The sequence below is a fragment of the Triturus cristatus genome, chromosome 4_1 (genome assembly GCF_964204655.1).
Source record: "Triturus cristatus chromosome 4_1, aTriCri1.1, whole genome shotgun sequence".
Classification (NCBI taxonomy): Eukaryota; Metazoa; Chordata; class Amphibia; order Caudata; family Salamandridae; genus Triturus; species Triturus cristatus.
Window position 1 is genome coordinate 295,012,158 of NC_140585.1, and position 23,296 is coordinate 295,035,453.

Sequence of the window (23,296 nt, forward strand, 5' to 3'; positions counted from 1 at the left end):
ACAACAAGCTAGCAGGCGGAGAGGACTGAAAACTCAGTGCAACCTAGAATAAATGGCTGTGTGATTTTCAGCAAGGATGACTCAAATGCATTCTTCCTTTTAGAGCACCTGTAGGATTAAACTGACCTGTCAAGTACAAAAGCATCCTTCATAGAGCAACTTAGAAATGCGCTTGCTGGCCCTTCTGCTGCATTTCTACGTCCAGCTCTAATTCATTTTTTGATTAGCCCTCATTCTTTTCATATGTGAATGAGAAGGAGAAATTACAGGGCCCTTCACTCTTTGAGCGAAACATGAAAAGACTGAGGGCTGTGCAACTCCCAAACGTTGGAGCCTCTGGCCTGTCGACCCTCGAACCTGCTCCTGCTCCAACCCGGCATCTCTTGTGGCCAGCAACCTCACAAACCCTGGAGGACCTGGCTACCTTTTGACTCTAAACCCCTGGGACTCCCATGAGTAGAGGCTCTACTCAAATCTACTTCTAATCCCTGGCAGCAGCCCGGAACCGCGAACCCTTCACACTCTGCACCCACCAAGCCTGGCCTGTGCCAGAGTGAACAAAGACCACAAGGACGACCCCACGGCGACTGTGACCCCGAGTCCGGCACCCAAGGACCTCCTTCGACACTCCTGAAGAAGCCTGCAGCCTCAGAACCAGGTGCCCCCCCAACCGCGATCAACAGAGAGTAAGATTTCCCGACACTAAAAGGTACCCCTGCACCCGGCGCTCCGCGGCCCCCTGTGCCCAATCCCGGGGTACCTACCTATCCTCCAACTACCCAACTTACCTCTCGAAGTGGTGGTGGCACCTGAAGAATCTTCGTCCCCGAGCTTCCAGTCTTTTTCTAAACCAGAGATTTCCCATTCAAATCAATTGAGCGCCCGAATGCTCAAAAGCACCCTGCACCCAGCCGTCCGAGTGGCCCTGGCAGTGCAACCTCTACATCTATCTACTTCCCCACTTGCCCTGGATAAGTGACCAGGAGCCCAGCTCCCACAGCCACGTGGCCTGCTAGTCAGCAGCCACCAACCAAGGCCCCCCTACCTCTCATAGGATAACATTGGGCCTAACTCTCTCTGCACCCGGCCGCCCTTGTGCCGCTGAGGGTGAACCAACTGTACCTACCTGACCCTGGGAGACGCCTGGGTCTATGCCCAGAACCTTAACTCTGCCAGTCGAGTACTTACCTTTAAACCGATAACTCAATCTTCTCCATAGGGTAACATTGACTGGTTTTTCCTGAAATTTCTTCCAAGTGTGGACTTTTCAAAACTTAAAATATTCACCAAAAATCAGCCGAGTAACGAAAACGAAAATACTCACCTGCTATTAGGTGAGCTCCCAGTGCTGGATCTTGGTGCCCAGCACTGACTCTGAAAAATACTTACAACTGTACTTACCAGTAACCCAATTTTCTCCCGTAGGAAATCATTGACTGTTTTTCTGTGAAATTTCTTCTAAGTGTCAATTTCTGCAAACTTTAAATATTCTTTAAAAATCGTATAATTTCTGAAAACGTAATTACTTACCTGTTTTGGATAAAGGTCCCAGTACTGAGTCTAGGCACCCAGTACTGGATTACAAAAGTAACGAGAACATACTATACCTGCAACTTGAATTTTCTGCCATAGGGAATCTTAGACTGTTTTCTATGAAATATTTTCTGTCAACTTTTAAAATAGCAAAATATTGTCTAAAAATCATCACAGTAATTAAGTCAACTTTTATCACTTGATTCCAAGTACTGACCCAGGACTGAATCTAGGATCCAGTCCTGGAAATCCAAAAGTAATCCTAAAAGTAATCTGTTGCAAATAACTTGAAACTTCCATTGAGCTCAATGCATTATTGTGTTTAAAATGTTGTTGCCTATTGCAACCACTTGTAACTTTCTACAAAACTCAATTGCATGTTGCAAACGTATTTATATAAAGCATCTCATTCTGAGAAAGTATATTTTAATACCTATTGTTGGTTCTAAAATAAAACAAGCATATATTTTTTTGTAGATAAACCATTGGCCTAGAGTTCAGTTATTGAGTGTGTGAGACCATTTGCTGACTGAGTGTGTGCAACAAATGCTTTACACTGTCCTCTGATACTGCCTTACTGCTCGACCAAGCTACCACTTTAGAGAGTAAGGTTATATCTAACTTTAGCCTCTGCCAAACCTCTGGGGACTGTGGACTCTGTACACCCTGTACCTATTTGGGAACAGTATATACAGAGCCACTTTCTCACACTGCAGTTCTCCAATATAGGTCTGTCAAGATCATTACTCAATCTACCTTGATTTGGCACAGTATAAAATAGGTCAAGAAGTCTCCTATGAAAAGATATGCAAATCTGTTCGAATCACTTTCCCTAGTCAGGAGACCCACTAGCTGGAAGGGGCAGGGAGGACCAAAATAGCTCATCGGTATAGAACACTGCATGAGCAGCTGATTTTGAGGTGGTAGAAGATAGAGTAATCCAACTGGACCTCAATAAACGGTTTCCTAATGTGCAATAGCCCCTGACCACCTCTGAGGCAAAAGTGTAATCTCATACCTTTGCAGAATCAGGCATGCTTTCACCTGTTCAAGCTGAACTGACATAGGTCTTCTTGGCCAGCAGGAGTTCCCCTCTTGCAGCTGTTGAGGCTAGAGAACAGAATGACGTGTATTCATTCTTTATGGTAACTCTTCTAGCCCTCCCACTCCATACCACTTTAAAACTTCCGAAGTTGCAGACGAGTTCCATCATTGTGACCCATGCTATTTTTCTCAATATTGGCTGGCTCGGCATAACAAGGGATGCCTACAGGACAGCCTAAATTGTGCCAGCAAGCTTCTACAGGGAGTCACTGGCAGATAAAGAGAAACTCAGCCCTAACCTGGCTCTTCTCTCTCACTCTCACTCTCCTTTCCCTTCTGTTCCTCTACCTGTCTCTCACTCTCTAAATACTAGTATTTATGTTGTATTCACTTCCCCGTCACAATCTTTCCGACCCTACTTCCTCTCTCCCTTCAATCAGTTCAACCCTCTTTTTTACTTTAGGAAACTCCACATCTTTTTTAAAGGCCATTCCCATATTCACACTGCTTCTTGATAAGACATTTTTTTCCTTTCTTTGAAGGATAGTGAAATTGATTTTCTTGAAACATGGTTGGTAAACCATCAATTCATTCCACCTTACTTTATCATTATCCTTACTTATGGAATGCATTTCATCATTAGGACAGCTGCAGTGTTTGCCGGGCAAGGTGGCGTGTGCCTGTTGTCCTAGTTACTTGGGAGGCAGAGGCTTGTGGATTGCTTGAACTCAGGGGTTCTGGGCTGCACTCAGCTGTGTTGATCAGGTGTCCATGCTGCATTGGGCATCAATATGATGTTCTAGAGGGAGCTCTAGAATTTCAGGTTGTGTAACGAGAGGTGCACCGACCCAGGCTGGAAACAGAGCAGGCCAAAGCTTCCATGCCCATTGGTAGCAGGACAGCACCTGTGAGCAGTACGTGTTAAACAGCCTGAGCAAAATAGTGAGACCTAGCCTCTCTTTTTTGACTCAAATGTGAAAGTTTTGATTTTTACAAGGTGTAATAAATTATTTTCCCAAAACCAAATCTTTGTTTTCCTTTTGATATTTTTCCAGGAAATATGATGAACATTTGAACTGGGCCACGCATTTCAGCATAGCAGACAATTCTCCAGAATTGAGACATATTGCAACAACAAGCTAGCAGGCGGAGAGGACTGAAAACTCAGTGCAACCTAGAATAAATGGCTGTGTGATTTTCAGCAAGGATGACTCAAATGCATTCTTCCTTTTAGAGCACCTGTAGGATTAAACTGATCTGTCAAGTACAAAAGCATCCTTCATAGAGCAACTTAGAAATGCGCTTGCTGGCCCTTCTGCTGCATTTCTACGTCCAGCTCTAATTCATTTTTTGATTAGCCCTCATTCTTTTCATATGTGAATGAGAAGGAGAAATTACAGGGCCCTTCACTCTTTGAGCGAAACATGAAAAGACTGAGGGCTGTGCAACTCCCAAACGTTGGAGCCTCTGGCCTGTCGACCCTCGAACCTGCTCCTGCTCCAACCCGGCATCTCTTGTGGCCAGCAACCTCACAAACCCTGGAGGACCTGGCTACCTTTTGACTCTAAACCCCTGGGACTCCCATGAGTAGAGGCTCTACTAAAATCTACTTCTAATCCCTGGCAGCAGCCCGGAACCGCGAACCCTTCACACTCTGCACCCACCAAGCCTAGCCTGTGCCAGAGTGAACAAAGACCACAAGGACGACCCCACGGCGACTGTGACCCCGAGTCCGGCACCCAAGGACCTCCCTCGACACTCCTGAAGAAGCCTGCAGCCTCAGAACCAGGTACCCCCCCAACCGCGATCAACAGAGGGTAAGATTTCCCGACACCAAAAGGTACCCCTGCACCCGGCGCTCCGCGGCCCCCTGTGCCCAATCCCGGGGTACCTACCTATCCTCCAACTACCCAACTTACCTCTCGAAGTGGTGGTGGCACCTGAAGAATCTTCGTCCCCGAGCTTGCAGTCTTTTTCTAAACCAGAGATTTCCCATTCAAATCAATTGAGCGCCCGAATGCTCAAAAGCACCCTGCACCCAGCCGTCCGAGTGGCCCTGGCAGTGCAACCTCTACATCTATCTACTTCCCCACTTGCCCTGGATAAGTGACCAGGAGCCCAGCTCCCACAGCCACGTGGCCTGCTAGTCAGCAGCCACCAACCAAGGCCCCCCTACCTCTCATAGGATAACATTGGGCCTAACTCTCTCTGCACCCGGCCGCCCTTGTGCCGCTGAGGGTGAACCAACTGTACCTACCTGACCCTGGGAGACGCCTGGGTCTATGCCCAGAACCTTAACTCTGCCAGTCGAGTACTTACCTTTAAACCGATAACTCAATCTTCTCCATAGGGTAACATTGACTGGTTTTTCCTGAAATTTCTTCCAAGTGTGGACTTTTCAAAACTTAAAATATTCACCAAAAATCAGCCGAGTAACGAAAACGAAAATACTCACCTGCTATTAGGTGAGCTCCCAGTGCTGGATCTTGGTGCCCAGCACTGACTCTGAAAAATACTTACAACTGTACTTACCAGTAACCCAATTTTCTCCCGTAGGAAATCATTGACTGTTTTTCTGTGAAATTTCTTCTAAGTGTCAATTTCTGCAAACTTTAAATATTCTTTAAAAATCGTATAATTTCTGAAAACGTAATTACTTACCTGTTTTGGATAAAGGTCCCAGTACTGAGTCTAGGCACCCAGTACTGGATTACAAAAGTAACGAGAACATACTATACCTGCAACTTGAATTTTCTGCCATAGGGAATCTTAGACTGTTTTCTATGAAATATTTTCTGTCAACTTTTAAAATAGCAAAATATTGTCTAAAAATCATCACAGTAATTAAGTCAACTTTTATCACTTGATTCCAAGTACTGACCCAGGACTGAATCTAGGATCCAGTCCTGGAAATCCAAAAGTAATCCTAAAAGTAATCTGTTGCAAATAACTTGAAACTTCCATTGAGCTCAATGCATTATTGTGTTTAAAATGTTGTTGCCTATTGCAACCACTTGTAACTTTCTACAAAACTCAATTGCATGTTGCAAACGTATTTATATAAAGCATCTCATTCTGAGAAAGTATATTTTAATACCTATTGTTGGTTCTAAAATAAAACAAGCATATATTTTTTTGTAGATAAACCATTGGCCTAGAGTTCAGTTATTGAGTGTGTGAGACCATTTGCTGACTGAGTGTGTGCAACAAATGCTTTACACTGTCCTCTGATACTGCCTTACTGCTCGACCAAGCTACCACTTTAGAGAGTAAGGTTATATCTAACTTTAGCCTCTGCCAAACCTCTGGGGACTGTGGACTCTGTACACCCTGTACCTATTTGGGAACAGTATATACAGAGCCACTTTCTCACACTGCAGTTCTCCAATATAGGTCTGTCAAGATCATTACTCAATCTACCTTGATTTGGCACAGTATAAAATAGGTCAAGAAGTCTCCTATGAAAAGATATGCAAATCTGTTCGAATCACTTTCCCTAGTCAGGAGACCCACTAGCTGGAAGGGGCAGGGAGGACCAAAATAGCTCATCGGTATAGAACACTGCATGAGCAGCTGATTTTGAGGTGGTAGAAGATAGAGTAATCCAACTGGACCTCAATAAACGGTTTCCTAATGTGCAATAGCCCCTGACCACCTCTGAGGCAAAAGTGTAATCTCATACCTTTGCAGAATCAGGCATGCTTTCACCTGTTCAAGCTGAACTGACATAGGTCTTCTTGGCCAGCAGGAGTTCCCCTCTTGCAGCTGTTGAGGCTAGAGAACAGAATGACGTGTATTCATTCTTTATGGTAACTCTTCTAGCCCTCCCACTCCATACCACTTTAAAACTTCCGAAGTTGCAGACGAGTTCCATCATTGTGACCCATGCTATTTTTCTCAATATTGGCTGGCTCGGCATAACAAGGGATGCCTACAGGACAGCCTAAATTGTGCCAGCAAGCTTCTACAGGGAGTCACTGGCAGATAAAGAGAAACTCAGCCCTAACCTGGCTCTTCTCTCTCACTCTCACTCTCCTTTCCCTTCTGTTCCTCTACCTGTCTCTCACTCTCTAAATACTAGTATTTATGTTGTATTCACTTCCCCGTCACAATCTTTCCGACCCTACTTCCTCTCTCCCTTCAATCAGTTCAACCCTCTTTTTTACTTTAGGAAACTCCACATCTTTTTTAAAGGCCATTCCCATATTCACACTTCTTCTTGATAAGACATTTTTTTCCTTTCTTTGAAGGATAGTGAAATTGATTTTCTTGAAACATGGTTGGTAAACCATCAATTCATTCCACCTTACTTTATCATTATCCTTACTTATGGAATGCATTTCATCATTAGGACAGCTGCAGTGTTTGCCGGGCAAGGTGGCGTGTGCCTGTTGTCCTAGTTACTTGGGAGGCAGAGGCTTGTGGATTGCTTGAACTCAGGGGTTCTGGGCTGCACTCAGCTGTGTTGATCAGGTGTCCATGCTGCATTGGGCATCAATATGATGTTCTAGAGGGAGCTCTAGAATTTCAGGTTGTGTAACGAGAGGTGCACCGACCCAGGCTGGAAACAGAGCAGGCCAAAGCTTCCATGCCCATTGGTAGCAGGACAGCACCTGTGAGCAGTACGTGTTAAACAGCCTGAGCAAAATAGTGAGACCTAGCCTCTCTTTTTTGACTCAAATGTGAAAGTTTTGATTTTTACAAGGTGTAATAAATTATTTTCCCAAAACCAAATCTTTGTTTTCCTTTTGATATTTTTCCAGGAAATATGATGAACATTTGAACTGGGCCACGCATTTCAGCATAGCAGACAATTCTCCAGAATTGAGACATATTGCAACAACAAGCTAGCAGGCGGAGAGGACTGAAAACTCAGTGCAACCTAGAATAAATGGCTGTGTGATTTTCAGCAAGGATGACTCAAATGCATTCTTCCTTTTAGAGCACCTGTAGGATTAAACTGATCTGTCAAGTACAAAAGCATCCTTCATAGAGCAACTTAGAAATGCGCTTGCTGGCCCTTCTGCTGCATTTCTACGTCCAGCTCTAATTCATTTTTTGATTAGCCCTCATTCTTTTCATATGTGAATGAGAAGGAGAAATTACAGGGCCCTTCACTCTTTGAGCGAAACATGAAAAGACTGAGGGCTGTGCAACTCCCAAACGTTGGAGCCTCTGGCCTGTCGACCCTCGAACCTGCTCCTGCTCCAACCCGGCATCTCTTGTGGCCAGCAACCTCACAAACCCTGGAGGACCTGGCTACCTTTTGACTCTAAACCCCTGGGACTCCCATGAGTAGAGGCTCTACTCAAATCTACTTCTAATCCCTGGCAGCAGCCCGGAACCGCGAACCCTTCACACTCTGCACCCACCAAGCCTAGCCTGTGCCAGAGTGAACAAAGACCACAAGGACGACCCCACGGCGACTGTGACCCCGAGTCCGGCACCCAAGGACCTCCCTCGACACTCCTGAAGAAGCCTGCAGCCTCAGAACCAGGTACCCCCCCAACCGCGATCAACAGAGGGTAAGATTTCCCGACACCAAAAGGTACCCCTGCACCCGGCGCTCCGCGGCCCCCTGTGCCCAATCCCGGGGTACCTACCTATCCTCCAACTACCCAACTTACCTCTCGAAGTGGTGGTGGCACCTGAAGAATCTTCGTCCCCGAGCTTGCAGTCTTTTTCTAAACCAGAGATTTCCCATTCAAATCAATTGAGCGCCCGAATGCTCAAAAGCACCCTGCACCCAGCCGTCCGAGTGGCCCTGGCAGTGCAACCTCTACATCTATCTACTTCCCCACTTGCCCTGGATAAGTGACCAGGAGCCCAGCTCCCACAGCCACGTGGCCTGCTAGTCAGCAGCCACCAACCAAGGCCCCCCTACCTCTCATAGGATAACATTGGGCCTAACTCTCTCTGCACCCGGCCGCCCTTGTGCCGCTGAGGGTGAACCAACTGTACCTACCTGACCCTGGGAGACGCCTGAGTCTATGCCCAGAACCTTAACTCTGCCAGTCGAGTACTTACCTTTAAACCGATAACTCAATCTTCTCCACAGGGTAACATTGACTGGTTTTTCCTGAAATTTCTTCCAAGTGTGGACTTTTCAAAACTTAAAATATTCACCAAAAATCAGCCGAGTAACGAAAACGAAAATACTCACCTGCTATTAGGTGAGCTCCCAGTGCTGGATCTTGGTGCCCAGCACTGACTCTGAAAAATACTTACAACTGTACTTACCAGTAACCCAATTTTCTCCCGTAGGAAATCATTGACTGTTTTTCTGTGAAATTTCTTCTAAGTGTCAATTTTCTGCAAACTTTAAATATTCTTTAAAAATCGTATAATTTCTGAAAACGTAATTACTTACCTGTTTTGGATAAAGGTCCCAGTACTGAGTCTAGGCACCCAGTACTGGATTACAAAAGTAACGAGAACATACTATACCTGCAACTTGAATTTTCTGCCATAGGGAATCTTAGACTGTTTTCTATGAAATATTTTCTGTCAACTTTTAAAATAGCAAAATATTGTCTAAAAATCATCACAGTAATTAAGTCGACTTTTATCACTTGATTCCAAGTACTGACCCAGGACTGAATCTAGGATCCAGTCCTGGAAATGCAAAAGTAATCCTAAAAGTAATCTGTTGCAAATAACTTGAAACTTCCATTGAGCTCAATGCATTATTGTGTTTAAAATTTTGTTGCCTATTGCAACCACTTGTAACTTTCTACAAAAGTCAATTGCATATTGCAAAAGTATTTATATAAAGCATCTCATTCTGAGAAAGTATATTTTAAAACCTATTGTTGGTTCTAAAATAAAACAAGCATATATTTTTTGTAGATAAACCATTGGCCTAGAGTTCAGTTATTGAGTGTGTGAGACCATTTGCTGACTGAGTGTGTGCAACAAATGCTTTACACTGTCCTCTGATACTGCCTTACTGCTCGACCAAGCTACCACTTTAGAGAGTAAGGTTATATCTAACTTTAGCCTCTGCCAAACCTCTGGGGATTGTGGACTCTGTACACCCTGTACCTATTTGGGAACAGTATATACAGAGCCACTTTCTCACACTGCAGTTCTCCAATATAGGTCTGTCAAGATCATTACTCAATCTACCTTGATTTGGCACAGTATAAAATAAGTCAAGAAGTCTCCTATGAAAAGATATGCAAATCTGTTCGAATCACTTTCCCTAGTCAGGGGACCCACTAGCTGGAAGGGGCAGGGAGGACCAAAATAGCTCATCGGTATAGAACACTGCATGAGCAGCTGATTTTGAGGTGGTAGAAGATAGAGTAATCCAACTGGACCTCAATAAACGGTTTCCTAATGTGCAATAGCCCCTGACCACCTCTGACGCAAAAGTGTAATCTCATACCTTTGCAGAATCAGGCATGCTTTCACCTGTTCAAGCTGAACTGACATAGGTCTTCTTGGCCAGCAGGAGTTCCCCTCTTGCAGCTGTTGAGGCTAGAGAACAGAATGACGTGTATTCATTCTTTATGGTAACTCTTCTAGCCCTCCCACTCCATACCACTTTAAAACTTCCGAAGTTGCAGACGAGTTCCATCATTGTGACCCATGCTATTTTTCTCAATATTGGCTGGCTCGGCATAACAAGGGATGCCTACAGGACAGCCTAAATTGTGCCAGCAAGCTTCTATAGGGAGTCACTGGCAGATAAAGAGAAACTCAGCCCTAACCTGGCTCTTCTCTCTCACTCTCACTCTCCTTTCCCTTCTGTCCCTCTACCTGTCTCTCACTCTCTAAATACTAGTATTTATGTTGTATTCACTTCCCCGTCACAATCTTTCCGACCCTACTTCCTCTCTCCCTTCAATCAGTTCAACCCTCTTTTTTACTTTAGGAAACTCCACATCTTTTTTAAAGGCCATTCCCATATTCACACTGCTTCTTGATAAGACATTTTTTTCCTTTCTTTGAAGGATAGTGAAATTGATTTTCTTGAAACATGGTTGGTAAACCATCAATTCATTCCACCTTACTTTATCATTATCCTTACTTATGGAATGCATTTCATCATTAGGACAGCTGCAGTGTTTGCCGGGCAAGGTGGCGTGTGCCTGTTGTCCTAGTTACTTGGGAGGCAGAGGCTTGTGGATTGCTTGAGCTCAGGGGTTCTGGGCTGCACTCAGCTGTGTTGATCAGGTGTCCATGCTGCATTGGGCATCAATATGGTGTTCTAGAGGGAGCTCTAGAATTTCAGGTTGTGTAACGAGAGGTGCACCGACCCAGGCTGGAAACAGAGCAGGCCAAAGCTTCCATGCCCATTGGTAGCAGGACAGCACCTGTGAGCAGTACGTGTTAAACAGCCTGAGCAAAATAGTGAGACCTAGCCTCTCTTTTTTGACTCAAATGTGAAAGTTTTGATTTTTACAAGGTGTAATAAATTATTTTCCCAAAACCAAATCTTTGTTTTCCTTTTGATATTTTTCCAGGAAATATGATGAACATTTGAACTGGGCCACGCATTTCAGCATAGCAGACAATTCTCCAGAATTGAGACATATTGCAACAACAAGCTAGCAGGCGGAGAGGACTGAAAACTCAGTGCAACCTAGAATAAATGGCTGTGTGATTTTCAGCAAGGATGACTCAAATGCATTCTTCCTTTTAGAGCACCTGTAGGATTAAACTGACCTGTCAAGTACAAAAGCATCCTTCATAGAGCAACTTAGAAATGCGCTTGCTGGCCCTTCTGCTGCATTTCTACGTCCAGCTCTAATTCATTTTTTGATTAGCCCTCATTCTTTTCATATGTGAATGAGAAGGAGAAATTACAGGGCCCTTCACTCTTTGAGCGAAACATGAAAAGACTGAGGGCTGTGCAACTCCCAAACGTTGGAGCCTCTGGCCTGTCGACCCTCGAACCTGCTCCTGCTCCAACCCGGCATCTCTTGTGGCCAGCAACCTCACAAACCCTGGAGGACCTGGCTACCTTTTGACTCTAAACCCCTGGGACTCCCATGAGTAGAGGCTCTACTCAAATCTACTTCTAATCCCTGGCAGCAGCCCGGAACCGCGAACCCTTCACACTCTGCACCCACCAAGCCTGGCCTGTGCCAGAGTGAACAAAGACCACAAGGACGACCCCACGGCGACTGTGACCCTGAGTCCGGCACCCAAGGACCTCCTTCGACACTCCTGAAGAAGCCTGCAGCCTCAGAACCAGGTGCCCCCCCAACCGCGATCAACAGAGAGTAAGATTTCCCGACACTAAAAGGTACCCCTGCACCCGGCGCTCCGCGGCCCCCTGTGCCCAATCCCGGGGTACCTACCTATCCTCCAACTACCCAACTTACCTCTCGAAGTGGTGGTGGCACCTGAAGAATCTTCGTCCCCGAGCTTCCAGTCTTTTTCTAAACCAGAGATTTCCCATTCAAATCAATTGAGCGCCCGAATGCTCAAAAGCACCCTGCACCCAGCCGTCCGAGTGGCCCTGGCAGTGCAACCTCTACATCTATCTACTTCCCCACTTGCCCTGGATAAGTGACCAGGAGCCCAGCTCCCACAGCCACGTGGCCTGCTAGTCAGCAGCCACCAACCAAGGCCCCCCTACCTCTCATAGGATAACATTGGGCCTAACTCTCTCTGCACCCGGCCGCCCTTGTGCCGCTGAGGGTGAACCAACTGTACCTACCTGACCCTGGGAGACGCCTGGGTCTATGCCCAGAACCTTAACTCTGCCAGTCGAGTACTTACCTTTAAACCGATAACTCAATCTTCTCCATAGGGTAACATTGACTGGTTTTTCCTGAAATTTCTTCCAAGTGTGGACTTTTCAAAACTTAAAATATTCACCAAAAATCAGCCGAGTAACGAAAACGAAAATACTCACCTGCTATTAGGTGAGCTCCCAGTGCTGGATCTTGGTGCCCAGCACTGACTCTGAAAAATACTTACAACTGTACTTACCAGTAACCCAATTTTCTCCCGTAGGAAATCATTGACTGTTTTTCTGTGAAATTTCTTCTAAGTGTCAATTTCTGCAAACTTTAAATATTCTTTAAAAATCGTATAATTTCTGAAAACGTAATTACTTACCTGTTTTGGATAAAGGTCCCAGTACTGAGTCTAGGCACCCAGTACTGGATTACAAAAGTAACGAGAACATACTATACCTGCAACTTGAATTTTCTGCCATAGGGAATCTTAGACTGTTTTCTATGAAATATTTTCTGTCAACTTTTAAAATAGCAAAATATTGTCTAAAAATCATCACAGTAATTAAGTCAACTTTTATCACTTGATTCCAAGTACTGACCCAGGACTGAATCTAGGATCCAGTCCTGGAAATCCAAAAGTAATCCTAAAAGTAATCTGTTGCAAATAACTTGAAACTTCCATTGAGCTCAATGCATTATTGTGTTTAAAATGTTGTTGCCTATTGCAACCACTTGTAACTTTCTACAAAACTCAATTGCATGTTGCAAACGTATTTATATAAAGCATCTCATTCTGAGAAAGTATATTTTAATACCTATTGTTGGTTCTAAAATAAAACAAGCATATATTTTTTTGTAGATAAACCATTGGCCTAGAGTTCAGTTATTGAGTGTGTGAGACCATTTGCTGACTGAGTGTGTGCAACAAATGCTTTACACTGTCCTCTGATACTGCCTTACTGCTCGACCAAGCTACCACTTTAGAGAGTAAGGTTATATCTAACTTTAGCCTCTGCCAAACCTCTGGGGACTGTGGACTCTGTACACCCTGTACCTATTTGGGAACAGTATATACAGAGCCACTTTCTCACACTGCAGTTCTCCAATATAGGTCTGTCAAGATCATTACTCAATCTACCTTGATTTGGCACAGTATAAAATAGGTCAAGAAGTCTCCTATGAAAAGATATGCAAATCTGTTCGAATCACTTTCCCTAGTCAGGAGACCCACTAGCTGGAAGGGGCAGGGAGGACCAAAATAGCTCATCGGTATAGAACACTGCATGAGCAGCTGATTTTGAGGTGGTAGAAGATAGAGTAATCCAACTGGACCTCAATAAACGGTTTCCTAATGTGCAATAGCCCCTGACCACCTCTGAGGCAAAAGTGTAATCTCATACCTTTGCAGAATCAGGCATGCTTTCACCTGTTCAAGCTGAACTGACATAGGTCTTCTTGGCCAGCAGGAGTTCCCCTCTTGCAGCTGTTGAGGCTAGAGAACAGAATGACGTGTATTCATTCTTTATGGTAACTCTTCTAGCCCTCCCACTCCATACCACTTTAAAACTTCCGAAGTTGCAGACGAGTTCCATCATTGTGACCCATGCTATTTTTCTCAATATTGGCTGGCTCGGCATAACAAGGGATGCCTACAGGACAGCCTAAATTGTGCCAGCAAGCTTCTATAGGGAGTCACTGGCAGATAAAGAGAAACTCAGCCCTAACCTGGCTCTTCTCTCTCACTCTCACTCTCCTTTCCCTTCTGTCCCTCTACCTGTCTCTCACTCTCTAAATACTAGTATTTATGTTGTATTCACTTCCCCGTCACAATCTTTCCGACCCTACTTCCTCTCTCCCTTCAATCAGTTCAACCCTCTTTTTTACTTTAGGAAACTCCACATCTTTTTTAAAGGCCATTCCCATATTCACACTGCTTCTTGATAAGACATTTTTTTCCTTTCTTTGAAGGATAGTGAAATTGATTTTCTTGAAACATGGTTGGTAAACCATCAATTCATTCCACCTTACTTTATCATTATCCTTACTTATGGAATGCATTTCATCATTAGGACAGCTGCAGTGTTTGCCGGGCAAGGTGGCGTGTGCCTGTTGTCCTAGTTACTTGGGAGGCAGAGGCTTGTGGATTGCTTGAACTCAGGGGTTCTGGGCTGCACTCAGCTGTGTTGATCAGGTGTCCATGCTGCATTGGGCATCAATATGATGTTCTAGAGGGAGCTCTAGAATTTCAGGTTGTGTAACGAGAGGTGCACCGACCCAGGCTGGAAACAGAGCAGGCCAAAGCTTCCATGCCCATTGGTAGCAGGACAGCACCTGTGAGCAGTACGTGTTAAACAGCCTGAGCAAAATAGTGAGACCTAGCCTCTCTTTTTTGACTCAAATGTGAAAGTTTTGATTTTTACAAGGTGTAATAAATTATTTTCCCAAAACCAAATCTTTGTTTTCCTTTTGATATTTTTCCAGGAAATATGATGAACATTTGAACTGGGCCACGCATTTCAGCATAGCAGACAATTCTCCAGAATTGAGACATATTGCAACAACAAGCTAGCAGGCGGAGAGGACTGAAAACTCAGTGCAACCTAGAATAAATGGCTGTGTGATTTTCAGCAAGGATGACTCAAATGCATTCTTCCTTTTAGAGCACCTGTAGGATTAAACTGATCTGTCAAGTACAAAAGCATCCTTCATAGAGCAACTTAGAAATGCGCTTGCTGGCCCTTCTGCTGCATTTCTACGTCCAGCTCTAATTCATTTTTTGATTAGCCCTCATTCTTTTCATATGTGAATGAGAAGGAGAAATTACAGGGCCCTTCACTCTTTGAGCGAAACATGAAAAGACTGAGGGCTGTGCAACTCCCAAACGTTGGAGCCTCTGGCCTGTCGACCCTCGAACCTGCTCCTGCTCCAACCCGGCATCTCTTGTGGCCAGCAACCTCACAAACCCTGGAGGACCTGGCTACCTTTTGACTCTAAACCCCTGGGACTCCCATGAGTAGAGGCTCTACTCAAATCTACTTCTAATCCCTGGCAGCAGCCCGGAACCGCGAACCCTTCACACTCTGCACCCACCAAGCCTAGCCTGTGCCAGAGTGAACAAAGACCACAAGGACGACCCCACGGCGACTGTGACCCCGAGTCCGGCACCCAAGGACCTCCCTCGACACTCCTGAAGAAGCCTGCAGCCTCAGAACCAGGTGCCCCCCAACCGCGATCAACAGAGGGTAAGATTTCCCGACACCAAAAGGTACCCCTGCACCCGGCGCTCCGCGGCCCCCTGTGCCCAATCCCGGGGTACCTACCTATCCTCCAACTACCCAACTTACCTCTCGAAGTGGTGGTGGCACCTGAAGAATCTTCGTCCCCGAGCTTGCAGTCTTTTTCTAAACCAGAGATTTCCCATTCAAATCAATTGAGCGCCCGAATGCTCAAAAGCACCCTGCACCCAGCCGTCCGAGTGGCCCTGGCAGTGCAACCTCTACATCTATCTACTTCCCCACTTGCCCTGGATAAGTGACCAGGAGCCCAGCTCCCACAGCCACGTGGCCTGCTAGTCAGCAGCCACCAACCAAGGCCCCCCTACCTCTCATAGGATAACATTGGGCCTAACTCTCTCTGCACCCGGCCGCCCTTGTGCCGCTGAGGGTGAACCAACTGTACCTACCTGACCCTGGGAGACGCCTGAGTCTATGCCCAGAACCTTAACTCTGCCAGTCGAGTACTTACCTTTAAACCGATAACTCAATCTTCTCCATAGGGTAACATTGACTGGTTTTTCCTGAAATTTCTTCAAAGTGTGGACTTTTCAAAACTTAAAATATTCACCAAAAATCAGCCGAGTAACGAAAACGAAAATACTCACCTGCTATTAGGTGAGCTCCCAGTGCTGGATCTTGGTGCCCAGCACTGACTCTGAAAAATACTTACAACTGTACTTACCAGTAACCCAATTTTCTCCCATAGGAAATCATTGACTGTTTTTCTGTGAAATTTCTTCTAAGTGTCAATTTCTGCAAACTTTAAATATTCTTTAAAAATCGTATAATTTCTGAAAACGTAATTACTTACCTGTTTTGGATAAAGGTCCCAGTACTGAGTCTAGGCACCCAGTACTGGATTACAAAAGTAACGAGAACATACTATACCTGCAACTTGAATTTTCTGCCATAGGAAATCTTAGACTGTTTTCTATGAAATATTTTCTGTCAACTTTTAAAATAGCAAAATATTGTCTAAAAATCATCACAGTAATTAAGTCGACTTTTATCACTTGATTCCAAGTACTGACCCAGGACTGAATCTAGGATCCAGTCCTGGAAATCCAAAAGTAATCCTAAAAGTAATCTGTTGCAAATAACTTGAAACTTCCATTGAGCTCAATGCATTATTGTGTTTAAAATTTTGTTGCCTATTACAACCACTTGTAACTTTCTACAAAAGTCAATTGCATATTGCAAAAGTATTTATATAAAGCATCTCATTCTGAGAAAGTATATTTTAATACCTATTGTTGGTTCTAAAATAAAACAAGCATATATTTTTTGTAGATAAACCATTGGCCTAGAGTTCAGTTATTGAGTGTGTGAGACCATTTGCTGACTGAGTGTGTGCAACAAATGCTTTACACTGTCCTCTGATACTGCCTTACTGCTCGACCAAGCTACCACTTTAGAGAGTAAGGTTATATCTAACTTTAGCCTCTGCCAAACCTCTGGGGACTGTGGACTCTGTACACCCTGTACCTATTTGGGAACAGTATATACAGAGCCACTTTCTCACACTGCAGTTCTCCAATATAGGTCTGTCAAGATCATTACTCAATCTACCTTGATTTGGCACAGTATAAAATAAGTCAAGAAGTCTCCTATGAAAAGATATGCAAATCTGTTCGAATCACTTTCCCTAGTCAGGGGACCCACTAGCTGGAAGGGGCAGGGAGGACCAAAATAGCTCATCGGTATAGAACACTGCATGAGCAGCTGATTTTGAGGTGGTAGAAGATAGAGTAATCCAACTGGACCTCAATAAACGGTTTCCTAATGTGCAATAGCCCCTGACCACCTCTGACGCAAAAGTGTAATCTCATACCTTTGCAGAATCAGGCATGCTTTCACCTGTTCAAGCTGAACTGACATAGGTCTTCTTGGCCAGCAGGAGTTCCCCTCTTGCAGCTGTTGAGGCTAGAGAACAGAATGACGTGTATTCATTCTTTATGGTAACTCTTCTAGCCCTCCCACTCCATACCACTTTAAAACTTCCGAAGTTGCAGACGAGTTCCATCATTGTGACCCATGCTATTTTTCTCAATATTGGCTGGCTCGGCATAACAAGGGATGCCTACAGGACAGCCTAAATTGTGCCAGCAAGCTTCTACAGGGAGTCACTGGCAGATAAAGAGAAACTCAGCCCTAACCTGGCTCTTCTCTCTCACTCTCACTCTCCTTTCCCTTCTGTTCCTCTACCTGTCTCTCACTCTCTAAATACTAGTATTTATGTTGTATTCACTTCCCCGTCACAATCTTTCCGACCCTACTTCCTCTCTCCCTTCAATCAGTTCAACCCTCTTTTTTACTTTAGGAAACTCCACATCTTTTTTAAAGGCCATTCCCATATTCACACTGCTTCTTGATAAGACATTTTTTTCCTTTCTTTGAAGGATAGTGAAATTGATTTTCTTGAAACATGGTTGGTAAACCATCAATTCATTCCACCTTACTTTATCATTATCCTTACTTATGGAATGCATTTCATCATTAGGACAGCTGCAGTGTTTGCCGGGCAAGGTGGCGTGTGCCTGTTGTCCTAGTTACTTGGGAGGCAGAGGCTTGTGGATTGCTTGAACTCAGGGGTTCTGGGCTGCACTCAGCTGTGTTGATCAGGTGTCCATGCTGCATTGGGCATCAATATGATGTTCTAGAGGGAGCTCTAGAATTTCAGGTTGTGTAACGAGAGGTGCACCGACCCAGGCTGGAAACAGAGCAGGCCAAAGCTTCCATGCCCATTGGTAGCAGGACAGCACCTGTGAGCAGTACGTGTTAAACAGCCTGAGCAAAATAGTGAGACCTAGCCTCTCTTTTTTGACTCAAATGTGAAAGTTTTGATTTTTACAAGGTGTAATAAATTATTTTCCCAAAACCAAATCTTTGTTTTCCTTTTGATATTTTTCCAGGAAATATGATGAACATTTGAACTGGGCCACGCATTTCAGCATAGCAGACAATTCTCCAGAATTGAGACATATTGCAACAACAAGCTAGCAGGCGGAGAGGACTGAAAACTCAGTGCAACCTAGAATAAATGGCTGTGTGATTTTCAGCAAGGATGACTCAAATGCATTCTTCCTTTTAGAGCACCTGTAGGATTAAACTGATCTGTCAAGTACAAAAGCATCCTTCATAGAGCAACTTAGAAATGCGCTTGCTGGCCCTTCTGCTGCATTTCTACGTCCAGCTCTAATTCATTTTTTGATTAGCCCTCATTCTTTTCATATGTGAATGAGAAGGAGAAATTACAGGGCCCTTCACTCTTTGAGCGAAACATGAAAAGACTGAGGGCTGTGCAACTCCCAAACGTTGGAGCCTCTGGCCTGTCGACCCTCGAACCTGCTCCTGCTCCAACCCGGCATCTCTTGTGGCCAGCAACCTCACAAACCCTGGAGGACCTGGCTACCTTTTGACTCTAAACCCCTGGGACTCCCATGAGTAGAGGCTCTACTCAAATCTACTTCTAATCCCTGGCAGCAGCCCGGAACCGCGAACCCTTCACACTCTGCACCCACCAAGCCTAGCCTGTGCCAGAGTGAACAAAGACCACAAGGACGACCCCACGGCGACTGTGACCCCGAGTCCGGCACCCAAGGACCTCCCTCGACACTCCTGAAGAAGCCTGCAGCCTCAGAACCAGGTGCCCCCCAACCGCGATCAACAGAGGGTAAGATTTCCCGACACCAAAAGGTACCCCTGCACCCGGCGCTCCGCGGCCCCCTGTGCCCAATCCCGGGGTACCTACCTATCCTCCAACTACCCAACTTACCTCTCGAAGTGGTGGTGGCACCTGAAGAATCTTCGTCCCCGAGCTTGCAGTCTTTTTCTAAACCAGAGATTTCCCATTCAAATCAATTGAGCGCCCGAATGCTCAAAAGCACCCTGCACCCAGCCGTCCGAGTGGCCCTGGCAGTGCAACCTCTACATCTATCTACTTCCCCACTTGCCCTGGATAAGTGACCAGGAGCCCAGCTCCCACAGCCACGTGGCCTGCTAGTCAGCAGCCACCAACCAAGGCCCCCCTACCTCTCATAGGATAACATTGGGCCTAACTCTCTCTGCACCCGGCCGCCCTTGTGCCGCTGAGGGTGAACCAACTGTACCTACCTGACCCTGGGAGACGCCTGAGTCTATGCCCAGAACCTTAACTCTGCCAGTCGAGTACTTACCTTTAAACCGATAACTCAATCTTCTCCATAGGGTAACATTGACTGGTTTTTCCTGAAATTTCTTCAAAGTGTGGACTTTTCAAAACTTAAAATATTCACCAAAAATCAGCCGAGTAACGAAAACGAAAATACTCACCTGCTATTAGGTGAGCTCCCAGTGCTGGATCTTGGTGCCCAGCACTGACTCTGAAAAATACTTACAACTGTACTTACCAGTAACCCAATTTTCTCCCATAGGAAATCATTGACTGTTTTTCTGTGAAATTTCTTCTAAGTGTCAATTTCTGCAAACTTTAAATATTCTTTAAAAATCGTATAATTTCTGAAAACGTAATTACTTACCTGTTTTGGATAAAGGTCCCAGTACTGAGTCTAGGCACCCAGTACTGGATTACAAAAGTAACGAGAACATACTATACCTGCAACTTGAATTTTCTGCCATAGGAAATCTTAGACTGTTTTCTATGAAATATTTTCTGTCAACTTTTAAAATAGCAAAATATTGTCTAAAAATCATCACAGTAATTAAGTCGACTTTTATCACTTGATTCCAAGTACTGACCCAGGACTGAATCTAGGATCCAGTCCTGGAAATCCAAAAGTAATCCTAAAAGTAATCTGTTGCAAATAACTTGAAACTTCCATTGAGCTCAATGCATTATTGTGTTTAAAATTTTGTTGCCTATTGCAACCACTTGTAACTTTCTACAAAAGTCAATTGCATATTGCAAAAGTATTTATATAAAGCATCTCATTCTGAGAAAGTATATTTTAATACCTATTGTTGGTTCTAAAATAAAACAAGCATATATTTTTTGTAGATAAACCATTGGCCTAGAGTTCAGTTATTGAGTGTGTGAGACCATTTGCTGACTGAGTGTGTGCAACAAATGCTTTACACTGTCCTCTGATACTGCCTTACTGCTCGACCAAGCTACCACTTTAGAGAGTAAGGTTATATCTAACTTTAGCCTCTGCCAAACCTCTGGGGACTGTGGACTCTGTACACCCTGTACCTATTTGGGAACAGTATATACAGAGCCACTTTCTCACACTGCAGTTCTCCAATATAGGTCTGTCAAGATCATTACTCAATCTACCTTGATTTGGCACAGTATAAAATAAGTCAAGAAGTCTCCTATGAAAAGATATGCAAATCTGTTCGAATCACTTTCCCTAGTCAGGGGACCCACTAGCTGGAAGGGGCAGGGAGGACCAAAATAGCTCATCGGTATAGAACACTGCATGAGCAGCTGATTTTGAGGTGGTAGAAGATAGAGTAATCCAACTGGACCTCAATAAACGGTTTCCTAATGTGCAATAGCCCCTGACCACCTCTGACGCAAAAGTGTAATCTCATACCTTTGCAGAATCAGGCATGCTTTCACCTGTTCAAGCTGAACTGACATAGGTCTTCTTGGCCAGCAGGAGTTCCCCTCTTGCAGCTGTTGAGGCTAGAGAACAGAATGACGTGTATTCATTCTTTATGGTAACTCTTCTAGCCCTCCCACTCCATACCACTTTAAAACTTCCGAAGTTGCAGACGAGTTCCATCATTGTGACCCATGCTATTTTTCTCAATATTGGCTGGCTCGGCATAACAAGGGATGCCTACAGGACAGCCTAAATTGTGCCAGCAAGCTTCTACAGGGAGTCACTGGCAGATAAAGAGAAACTCAGCCCTAACCTGGCTCTTCTCTCTCACTCTCACTCTCCTTTCCCTTCTGTCCCTCTACCTGTCTCTCACTCTCTAAATACTAGTATTTATGTTATATTCACTTCCCCGTCACAATCTTTCCGACCCTACTTCCTCTCTCCCTTCAATCAGTTCAACCCTCTTTTTTACTTTAGGAAACTCCACATCTTTTTTAAAGGCCCTTCCCATATTCACACTGCTTCTTGATAAGACATTTTTTTCCTTTCTTTGAAGGATAGTGAAATTGATTTTCTTGAAACATGGTTGGTAAACCATCAATTCATTCCACCTTACTTTATCATTATCCTTACTTATGGAATGCATTTCATCATTAGGACAGCTGCAGTGTTTGCCGGGCAAGGTGGCGTGTGCCTGTTGTCCTAGTTACTTGGGAGGCAGAGGCTTGTGGATTGCTTGAGCTCAGGGGTTCTGGGCTGCACTCAGCTGTGTTGATCAGGTGTCCATGCTGCATTGGGCATCAATATGGTGTTCTAGAGGGAGCTCTAGAATTTCAGGTTGTGTAACGAGAGGTGCACCGACCCAGGCTGGAAACAGAGCAGGCCAAAGCTTCCATGCCCATTGGTAGCAGGACAGCACCTGTGAGCAGTACATGTAAAACAGCCTGAGCAAAATAGTGAGACCTAGCCTCTCTTTTTTGACTCAAATGTGAAAGTTTTGATTTTTACAAGGTGTAATAAATTATTTTCCCAAAACCAAATCTTTGTTTTCCTTTTGATATTTTTCCAGGAAATATGATGAACATTTGAACTGGGCCACGCATTTCAGCATAGCAGACAATTCTCCAGAATTGAGACATATTGCAACAACAAGCTAGCAGGCGGAGAGGACTGAAAACTCAGTGCAACCTAGAATAAATGGCTGTGTGATTTTCAGCAAGGATGACTCAAATGCATTCTTCCTTTTAGAGCACCTGTAGGATTAAACTGATCTGTCAAGTACAAAAGCATCCTTCATAGAGCAACTTAGAAATGCGCTTGCTGGCCCTTCTGCTGCATTTCTACGTCCAGCTCTAATTCATTTTTTGATTAGCCCTCATTCTTTTCATATGTGAATGAGAAGGAGAAATTACAGGGCCCTTCACTCTTTGAGCGAAACATGAAAAGACTGAGGGCTGTGCAACTCCCAAACGTTGGAGCCTCTGGCCTGTCGACCCTCGAACCTGCTCCTGCTCCAACCCGGCATCTCTTGTGGCCAGCAACCTCACAAACCCTGGAGGACCTGGCTACCTTTTGACTCTAAACCCCTGGGACTCCCATGAGTAGAGGCTCTACTCAAATCTACTTCTAATCCCTGGCAGCAGCCCGGAACCGCAAACCCTTCACACTCTGCACCCACCAAGCCTGGCCTGTGCCAGAGTGAACAAAGACCACAAGGACGACCCCACGGCGACTGTGACCCCGAGTCCGGCACCCAAGGACCTCCCACGACACTCCTGAAGAAGCCTGCAGCCTCAGAACCAGGTGCCCCCCCAACCGCGATCAACAGAGGGTAAGATTTCCCGACACCAAAAGGTACCCCTGCACCCGGCGCTCCGCGGCCCCCTGTGCCCAATCCCGGGGTACCTACCTATCCTCCAACTACCCAACTTACCTCTCGAAGTGGTGGTGGCACCTGAAGAATCTTCGTCCCCGAGCTTGCAGTCTTTTTCTAAACCAGAGATTTCCCATTCAAATCAATTGAGCGCCCGAATGCTCAAAAGCACCCTGCACCCAGCCGTCCGAGTGGCCCTGGCAGTGCAACCTCTACATCTATCTACTTCCCCACTTGCCCTGGATAAGTGACCAGGAGCCCAGCTCCCACAGCCACGTGGCCTGCTAGTCAGCAGCCACCAACCAAGGCCCCCCTACCTCTCAT

At 45.0% G+C, this 23,296-nt stretch overlaps 6 non-coding genes across 6 annotated transcripts; all 6 read left to right on the plus strand.

The window, feature by feature from the left end:
• Positions 1-3,236: 3,236 nt before the first annotated feature.
• Positions 3,237-3,536, plus strand: LOC146854648 (signal recognition particle RNA). Its single transcript, XR_014981555.1, has one exon.
• A 3,408-nt stretch (positions 3,537-6,944) lies between these two features.
• LOC146854649 (signal recognition particle RNA) lies at positions 6,945-7,244 on the plus strand. The gene has a single exon (XR_014981556.1).
• A 3,408-nt stretch (positions 7,245-10,652) lies between these two features.
• Positions 10,653-10,952, plus strand: LOC146854650 (signal recognition particle RNA). Its single transcript, XR_014959186.1, has one exon.
• A 3,408-nt stretch (positions 10,953-14,360) lies between these two features.
• LOC146854651 (signal recognition particle RNA) lies at positions 14,361-14,660 on the plus strand. Its single transcript, XR_014981557.1, has one exon.
• A 3,406-nt stretch (positions 14,661-18,066) lies between these two features.
• Positions 18,067-18,366, plus strand: LOC146854652 (signal recognition particle RNA). The gene has a single exon (XR_014981559.1).
• A 3,406-nt stretch (positions 18,367-21,772) lies between these two features.
• On the plus strand, positions 21,773-22,072 carry LOC146854653 (signal recognition particle RNA). The gene has a single exon (XR_014959226.1).
• Positions 22,073-23,296: the final 1,224 nt, after the last annotated feature.